Source organism: Brassica oleracea, chromosome C4 (assembly GCF_000695525.1).
Source record: "Brassica oleracea var. oleracea cultivar TO1000 chromosome C4, BOL, whole genome shotgun sequence".
Lineage (NCBI taxonomy): Eukaryota > Viridiplantae > Streptophyta > Magnoliopsida > Brassicales > Brassicaceae > Brassica > Brassica oleracea.
Genome location: NC_027751.1, coordinates 48,732,681 through 48,741,999, shown reverse-complemented (window position 1 = coordinate 48,741,999; position 9,319 = coordinate 48,732,681). Strand labels below are relative to the sequence as shown.

The following is a 9,319-nucleotide window of genomic DNA, read 5'->3' as shown; positions in this document are numbered from 1 at the left end:
GATCAATGAAAGGAGATAAAACCAATATAGAAGAAAATTTTACTTTTTGAGCATAATATAAGGACAAAAGAAAAAAAATTACTATATTGATGTTGATGTTGACAACATCTACAAGTAACTTTCTTTCTCAGTATATTTACCTTCCTGGTGGTAGCCTTGATGAAGCTTTTCATGGTAAATCCTCAACATTCATCTTTATAGGTTTCCATTCCATAACAAAGAAGTATGATTTCTCCATGGGCTTATCAGGAGAAATCCTCTAGAATTTTTCTGCATCAGGATCCTCCTCCGTTCTTTCTCCATGGGCTTATCAGGTTTGTTTAGAATCTCTTTATCCATTGTCTCTTCTTCTTCTAGGGTCTGCTCATACCAGCTCTTTTCTTTTTCTTTTACAAAGGAGAGTACAGGTACTGACGCTTGCGATTTACTTATAGGTGGAGGCTTCTCTTCGTCAAACTTTAAGCTCTTCTTTGCAGAGCTTCCTTCATCAGATATGTTCCCCGAATCAGAGGCTTTTCCTTTCAGCTTTTGGTCCTCTGTAGATCTCTTTTGAAGGGTAAGCTTGAAAGGCCTTTCCCTTACATGCTCTGGAGAAGAAGTACTGATTTTCTCTTTTTGGGATTTATCAGTCGCAGTCGCAGCTTTATGTGGAACATGAGCTCGAGCAGGTTGCTGAGCACGAGAGGTAGTAGGTAGGTGCTCTTCCCTAGAGTTTTTTTCTTGAAGATAAGATTTTACTAGTTGACTTTCTCTCTTTTTTTACTTTTCTGCTTGAAGCAAAGGATTTCTCGTAGCTTCTCTTGTTGTATGTTTTTTTTGGTGTGACATCTTTTCTAGTTCACGAGGAGCTTGAACGTAGTCCTCTCTAGGAGCATAACGGGAGTCAATGAGTTTCCAAACGTTGTCCATGTTGTCTCTTTGAGAGCGATCTCCTGGCCGCCTTTCATGAAGTAATGGAGCCTTTGAATCAGGTGCTTTGGTTCTCTTTGTGTTCTCCCCATTCCTATTGACCTCAGTTCTAGAGTATGGACCTGGACTATTCATTTAAATGCTTCATAACAACTGCATCAGTCCCCCGCTTGTTGTGTTCAAGGATATCAACAGGCAGGTCATTAACTCCATTTATGCACTAAGGCACATGAAGAAATTCAGGAACCTTTTGCTTAAATGGCTTATCTAAATCCATAGCTGTTGCTTCTGGATTACTTAGGACTTCTTCGGAACTCTTCAGTATCTCCAAAAACTATCAAATCCCTGTTTTTTACTTTTTGTTTTGCCAGGGTTTTGTTTTGTATAGATTAACTACATTGTAGACTGATCTTTCATTTCAATGATATTAACATTCTTAAAAAAAAAAAATTAACTTTGGCGCACTGATGTTTCATTCTTAAAAAAAATATATATCGATGGAAACAACAGGTGCATTATGAGTAGAACAGGCCTGTATTGTATTAAGTTGGGCTCGCGGCCCATTATGAGTGTTAGTAAATAGGCCCAATTCGCCCATAAGTGTGACATTTCCTTATTGTTCAAGTCATTACAGGAAGGGTTTTGGAAAGAGGAACTTATAATTAGTATAAATAGGTCTGTTCGCATCAAGCTTCAATCATCCGAACGAGAAAGAGCAAGAGAGAGAGAGAGATGAAGAGGTGAATCTCTCAGATGTTTAGATTTTGGTTTCGTTTTTGTTGATTTGGTGCTCAGGCAGAGCTATTGAATCTGAATTAGTTATTTGTTGTTGGGTTTGTATCTTAGTATCTGACATAGCTTAGGGTTTGGTTTGATTTGGTTCTCACACTACAAGAAAACAGCGATATTCTGACGGACATTCCGACGGAAAATGAAATCTTCGGAATATACCGAGGAATTTCCGAGGAAATTCCGAGGAAATTCCGAGGAAACACAAAATTGGGTTTCCTCGGAATTTCCTCGGAATATACCGACGGAATTCCGAGGAAACTACAGTCCGTCGGAATATTCCGAGGAAATTCCGAGGAAAACTGTGTTCCTCGGAAAAAACCGATGAATTCCGAGGAAATATTATAGCCGTTGGAGAGCCGTTGGGGGATTTTACAAAATTCCGAGGAAATTCCGACGAACTAGTTTTGTCCGTCGGAATTCCGTCGGAATTTCCTCGGTATGTCGGCAGGATTTAAACTATAAATACAAGCACTCCTCTTCCTCTTCATTCACTTCATATCTTCATCCTCCCTCTTACTCTATTTACACACGAATTTGATTCATAAAAAATATGTCTTCTTCAAATTATTTTCGTTCTTGGATCGATCGACCTCATTTGGATCCGAACACGAGATTGCTTACGGAAGAATACCAACGAGGTATAACTGAATTCATGGGGTTAGTTCACCGACAACCGGAAGCAAAAACAGGTATGTTAAGATGTCCTTGCTCTAATTGTAAAAATAGAAAAGTTATTAAAGAGTGGGATGTTTGGACTCATCTATATTTGAGTGGGTTTACACGAAGTTACAAAATTTGGTATCATCATGGGGAAACTGATTATGAACATGGTAGTACTAGTGAACCTCAGCCAGCGGTTAGATTAGAAGAACCAATTAGAACGGATGTAGATTATGGTGTAGGTACTGAGCAGATGGTAAATGATCATTTTAGAGGGGAAGATTTACCCAATGCACAAGCTAGGAGATTTTATGATATGTTGGATGCTGGAAAGCAACCATTATACGAAGGTTGCAGAGATGTTCATTCAGCTTTATCATCTGCTACAAGATTGATGGGCATTAAAACAGATTATAATTTGGCTGAAGACTGTGTGGATGCGATTGCTGATTTTGTAAAAGGTATTCTACCCGAGGATAATGTAGCTCCTGGTTCATACTACGAGGTTCAGAAACTCGTAGCTGGTCTTGGTTTATCATATCAGGTAATAGATGTATGCAGCGACAACTGCATGATTTATTGGAGGGCGGATGAACAGCGGGTTACATGCAAATTTTGTGGAAAGCCTCATTATAAAGATACGAGTGGAAGAGTTCCAGTGCCATATAAAAGGATGTGGTATTTACCTTTGACGGAAAGGTTGCAGAGGTTGTATCTGTCTGAACGCACAGCGCAACCAATGAGATGGCATGCGGAGCACTCAACAGATGGTGAGATCAGACATCCTTCAGATGCAAAAGCGTGGAAGCATTTCCAATCAAAGTATCCCGACTTTGCGTATGAAAGAAGAAATGTCTACCTTGGATTATGTACTGATGGTTTCAGTCCGTTTGGCAAGAGTGGAAGACAATATTCTCTATGGCCCGTCATTCTTACACCATACAACCTCCCCCCAAACTTGTGCTTGCGACGAGAGTTTTTGTTTCTCTCGATTCTCGTTCCCGGACCAGAGCATCCTAAGAGATCACTTGATGTGTTTCTTCAGCCACTAATATATGAGTTGCAACAACTATGGGCTCAAGGTGCTGAAACATACGATGTTTCGTGTAAAGAAAACTTTCAAATGCGGACAGTACTAATGTGGACAATAAGTGATTTTCCAGCATATGATATGTTGTCTGGATGGACAACGCATGGAAGGATATCATGTCCATATTGTCAAGATAACACTGATGCTTTCCAACTAAAACACGGAAGGAAAACGTGTTGGTTTGACTGTCACAGGAGATTCCTACCACCTGATCATCCATATCGTAGGAGTAGGAATTTGTTTACGAAGAACAAGAGGGTGTTTGACAGTCCACCTCCGGAAATTTGTGGGAAAGATTTGAAGATACAACTAAGAGATTTTGGTGCAGAAAGGACGCCAGAAGTCGGTGGACATGAGCGTTTTCCGGTAGATGCTGTTGGAGAACTACATAACTGGCACAAAAAAAGTATTTTCTGGGATCTGCCATACTGGGAGGATCATCTGCTAAGGCATAATTTAGATGTCATGCATATTGAGAAGAACTTTTTTGACAATCTCATGAACACGATCCTTAATGTTCAAGGTAAAACAAAGGATAATTTGAAGTCAAGACTGGATTTAGTCGATATATGTGCTCGTTCAGAACTTCATGTTGATGAAAATGGTAGGGCTCCTTTTCCCATATACCGACTTGATGCAGAGGGAAAAGATGCGTTCTTTGATTGGATTTCAAACGATGTGGAATTTCCAGACGGTTACGCATCAAATTTGCGTAACTGTATCGACAGAAAGGAAGGAAAGTTTACTGGCTTGAAAAACCACGATTGCCATGTAATGATGCAGCGCCTCCTTCCGTTCGCCTTCAAGGAACTATTACCACAAAATGTTCATGAAGCAATTGCAGGGATAAGTGGTTTCTTCCGCGATTTATGCACGAGATCAGTGACTCTTGAAGGTATTGAAAATTTGAAGACTAACATAGCCGTGATTCAGTGCAACCTTGAGAAGATATTTCCTCCCTCATTTTTTGATGTTATGGAGCATCTTGTTATTCACCTGGCAAGAGAATTGGAACTTGGTGGTCCTGTGCAGTATAGATGGATGTATCTGTATGAGCGGTATATGTTCCATTTGAAGAAGATGGTGAAAAATTTAAGTAGGGTGGAAGGTTCTATAGTCGCACAGATGATCAATGAAGAAACTTCAAACTTTGCCGAGTACTACTTTCCAGCAGAAGTTCAGACCAAAAACAGAAGACCTGCTCGGCATGATGATAGAGGCGAACGGGCAACATATCATGTTACGGTTCCAGACATTTTCACAGACGTTGGACGACTTAGCGGAAAACCAAAGGACCGTCGACTTACTGAGCAGGAGCGCAGTAATTTGCAAACATATTTGCTCACCAACTGCGAAGACGTTCTTCAATATGAGAGGTAAATAAATGAGCTTACAAATTTTTATTTTAACAAGTTGAAATTTAAATCTTAATTAATTACATTATTGTCATCATATACAGGATTTTCATGGCAGAAAAGCGGTTCGAGTATAGATACGCCACAGAGGACGAACTAGAAGAAATGAAGCAGAGAGAATTTACTGGATGGATGTTTACTTATGTGAGTGCTTTAAACAAATTAAAATATATTTTATCACATATTTATACTAATTCACATTTATTGATATAACATATATATATATGTGCTATTAATAGGTGTCTGCTGGTTTGGCCAGAGGTGAAACATTTGACGATTGGATACGTGAGATGGTCGTTGGACCAAACTTTGTTGTGAAGTCATATCCGAGATTTTGTACTCGAGGATATGCATTCACAACTCAGAAGAGGAGACGTTCGAGTACGACTTATGATGATGGCGTTTGTTCTGCATCAGGAGATGATGTATACTACGGACACATACATGAGATTTTGGAAATCAAGTATTTGGGCATGGTTGGATTGCGCTGTACTGTTTTCTATTGTGATTGGCACGACAACACCCCAGATCGAGGTGTGAGAACAGATGCATTTGGTGTTACATCAGTAAATTCGAGGCGAAAGCTGCAATATTATGATCCTTTCATTCTTGCTTCCCAGGCCGATCAGGTAATTAAATGTTAATTATTCAGAATGATTCATCATCATGTGTATTAATTTATAATTTTTCTAAATGTTACAGGTTTGTTATATCAAGTACCCCCGGGTAAGGAACAGAGATGATCCATGGGTTACTGTTACAAGACTCAACCCGAGAGGCCGAGTTCAGGGAAGTTCTGAGCTGGAAGACCCACTACAACCAAGCACATCCGGCAACTGTAGTGCAGCAGAAAATTTAGCTGGAGTTGGCCTTGTAGTCGATTTAACCGACTTTGGAGAGGAAGCCGTCGTTCACGTAGAGGATGAACCAGTAATTGGAGAGTTTCACCAAGATCCAGATTCAGATTCATCTAGTGATGATGACTCGGAAACAGAATATCATTGATTTTTTTTATTTTTTTTAAAGAAATACCGAGGAAATTCCGAGGAACACTTGATATAACCTCTTTCCTCGAATAATAGTTATTTGGTTTATCTAGCAAGGCAAAGCTGAATACGAATTAAAAACTACTCAGAACACAACCAAATAAAACGAAGAAACCATGTAAAAGAAATACAAACTCATAATTAAGAAACCCAAAAAAAAACTCAGTTCAAAATTAACAGAAAATAAGACCATAAAACGTTAGAATAGAAAAGAAAATAAAATAGCCGGTGATAGCTCCTACTCCTCGTCTCCTCCGACGAAGTTCTACCTCGGTATATTCCGAGGACTTTTCCGACAAACAAGGGATCCTCGGAATTTCCTCGGAAATTTATTTCCTCGGAATTCCGTCGGAAAATTCCGAGGGATTTCAGAGGAAAAAAGAAATTCCGAGGAATTATTTCCGACGACGTGTTTCGTCGGAATTGCGTCGGAATAACGAAATTCCGACGAAATTCCGACGATTTTTTCCCTCAGAATCCTTGATGTTTTCTTGTAGTGTCAGGTGAGACTGAATTTTTTTGTTCTTCTTCTTCCACAGATGTACACGCAGCTCTGTACAACAAAGGCTCCAGTGTATACAAGTTATCCAAGAATTGGTATGCACTCGACGTTCAATGACAAAATAAGACTTGCTTTTTTTTTTAATTCATTCTTACAAGAATCTTTCTTGTTGTGTGTGTGTTCTTACAGCAGGAGGAGATCAAGTAGTTACAGATTCCCAACGAGTAAGAATCTTTTAACCTTTTTTCCCTTTCTTTTTTGAACTTACTGAAAACCATTATTACTATTCCAGGAAACTGAATGGTGACGGGCTCAACGGTCTGAGCTACTCTGAGCTAGCTTCCCTTGAAAGCATGTTAAACCAGGGGTTACTCATTGTGGAAGAACAAACCGACAAGGTTGTGTTCTTTCTTTCTTTTTTTTCCCCAATCATATAGGTTTGATTTTTAATTCTTTGTTTAATAAGCCCTCCTTACCTTTTGTTTCAGGCCTATGATGACTTCGCAACCATGCAGGTGTAGATCTCTGATCATAGGTTAAACCCTTTGTTTTTTTTTTTTTGTTGTATATACCGATTTTGACATCATCATCCCGTTTCAGATTGTGGAGAGCGGTGTTATGGGGATGGATTGGACTGACAAAATCGAGAAAGAGGATTAGGCCTACCAAGCGCGTCTCTCAAGTAGAAGAACAGCTGTGAGGAACAAGTCGAGAGAACTCCGCCTCAGGTAATTAAGTAGGCTTAGAGCTATTATCAGATTTTCTTTCTTAAAGATGAAATCATCACCGATCTTCTTGTGGATACAGCCCTCAAGACAGCCAACAGGAGCATAGTCATGACCATGAAGAACTGGTGAGTATCGATATTCATTGCCCATATTCTCTCACCTCTCATGTCTTGTCGCCTCTCATTTTGCGTTTGTCTGATGTTCTTGCAGATGTCAACCATCGAGTCTTTGAAGAGCGAGAAGAAATTTTCTTTCCTAAAGATGAAATCATCACCGATCTTCTTGTGGATACAGCCCTCAAGACAGCCAACAGGAGCATAGTCATGACCATGAAGAACTGGTGAGTATCGATATTCATTGCCCATATTCTCTCACCTCTCATGTCTTGTCGCCTCTCATATATTGTCTGATGTTCTTGCAGATGTTAACCATCGAGTCTTTGAAGATCGAGAAGAAGAGACTGCTGCTTTTGAGCCAGTATGTAAACAAACATTCATTCCCCCTCCCTCCTCCTTTTAAATATATTATTTTCTGCTGCTTGTGCCTGTCTTTTTCACTGATTGGGTGTGTGTGTGTGCTCATTACAGACGAATGATTGGTAAAGAGCTTGACGGTATGAGTTACGCTGAGCTGTATGTGTTGGGCTTTGATATAACGCGTGCTCTTATGAACGTAATGCAAGAGATGGACAAGATAAAACATGCCGCCCGAGTCAGCAAGGTAGAAAAATATATATATTGTATCCACTGTTGATTCTGAATTTTTTTTACTCTTCTGACAACTTTTTTTTTCTGTGTTGACGACAAGGCATTCATCAACAACCACAAGGAGACGTTTAGGTTCATCTTAAAATCCAAATCCAAGATTTATTCGCTTAGCATCGATCCCAAGATAATGGTGCGTGAGCTAACGTTGGATGTTCCCGGTTTAGAATCTCAAACCCTAAATTCTTGATTGATTACGACGAGTTCATGATGTGTCATACGGATAAAGGAACCGCAGTTTCGAACCCGTGGTTGAAACAAACTAGTACATGGATTAGACATCCTAGGTTTGAGTTTGTAGGCATATGTTATGGTGGTAGTAACTGGACAAGCATTTGAGGGCAATTATAACGTGTGGATAATCCATGACTTTGCGTTCGTTGCGTGGAAACACGTTACATCCGGTGATAGTGACCAGAGAAAAAAAAAAATACAACTTAAAACTATGCATTCTGAAATTGGTGGATCAGCTCTTTGTTTTGGATTACTTATCTTGACGAGAGAGATCCCTTGTACCGTTTATGTAGATTTGTTTTGGATTCTACACATTTTGTGATCTACCATGTGGGATAAGCCATCCTCGTGATGCGTTTGTATCGTTAGGTTCTTTATAAAACGTGTTCGAATTAGCATATATGGAAGTAATATTAATATACAATCCGTGTAGATATTAATAAGTAGTAGAGGAGAGCAACCAAAAAGTAACGACCGTGCAGATATAAGAGCGACTTAAAGTGAAAGACACTTTATGAGTTATTTTTACACTAAAAGAAACAATATTGTTTTGACACACTGTAAAAGTGACAACTGTTTTATTGATGACGAAAATAACCTTGTTTTTTGCTTAAGACAACAATGTTTTTTTTAAGAAGATGATGTAATAAAACTTAGTTAGTGTTTGGTTGTATTTAATAATAAAGTTGTGAACCATAAAGGTAGGTATATGAGTTTCTGTGAATGGTTTGTAGGCGTGAGATCAACTTAAAGACAGAACATCTAACGGTTACAGAGAAGTATGCCTTTTAGAGTGTAATTAATGGGTTTCAAAGGTTGATAAAGTAGGTGAGTCATGGTTAGAAGAGATATGGCCAGGCGAAGTTTGGTTAGCAGATATATGGTCAGACCCTAGTTGTACGGGGAGTATTGTGGTCAGGTGATGAATGGATGAGAGGTGTGTAGTCACTCGATGTGTGGACGGATATTGTGTGGTTGGGCGATGAGATGTGGTCAGAAGAGTTGTAAAGTGGTGGTGGAGAGATGTAAGGAGGGTTCCGGAATGGGGAATCAAGAATGGGAGCATGCCTTTTAGGGTGTAACTAATGGGTTACGAAGGTTGAGAAAGTAAGTGAGTCGTGGTGAGAATAGATATGATAAGACGAGAGTATTATGGTCAGGTGATGAGTGGATGGGAGG

General features: G+C 39.4%; 2 long non-coding RNA genes across 2 annotated transcripts; both read left to right on the top strand.

Moving 5' to 3' along the window:
- Nucleotides 1-187: 187 nt before the first annotated feature.
- On the top strand, nucleotides 188-1,249 carry LOC106340354. Its single transcript, XR_001269369.1, has 3 exons — nucleotides 188-314; nucleotides 398-556; nucleotides 630-1,249. It is a non-coding gene; the product is annotated as an uncharacterized LOC106340354 (long non-coding RNA).
- A 5,851-nt stretch (nucleotides 1,250-7,100) lies between these two features.
- Nucleotides 7,101-7,841, top strand: LOC106340353. Its single transcript, XR_001269368.1, has 4 exons — nucleotides 7,101-7,142; nucleotides 7,437-7,482; nucleotides 7,564-7,619; nucleotides 7,730-7,841. It is a non-coding gene; the product is annotated as an uncharacterized LOC106340353 (long non-coding RNA).
- The last annotated feature ends 1,478 nt before the right edge of the window (nucleotides 7,842-9,319 follow it).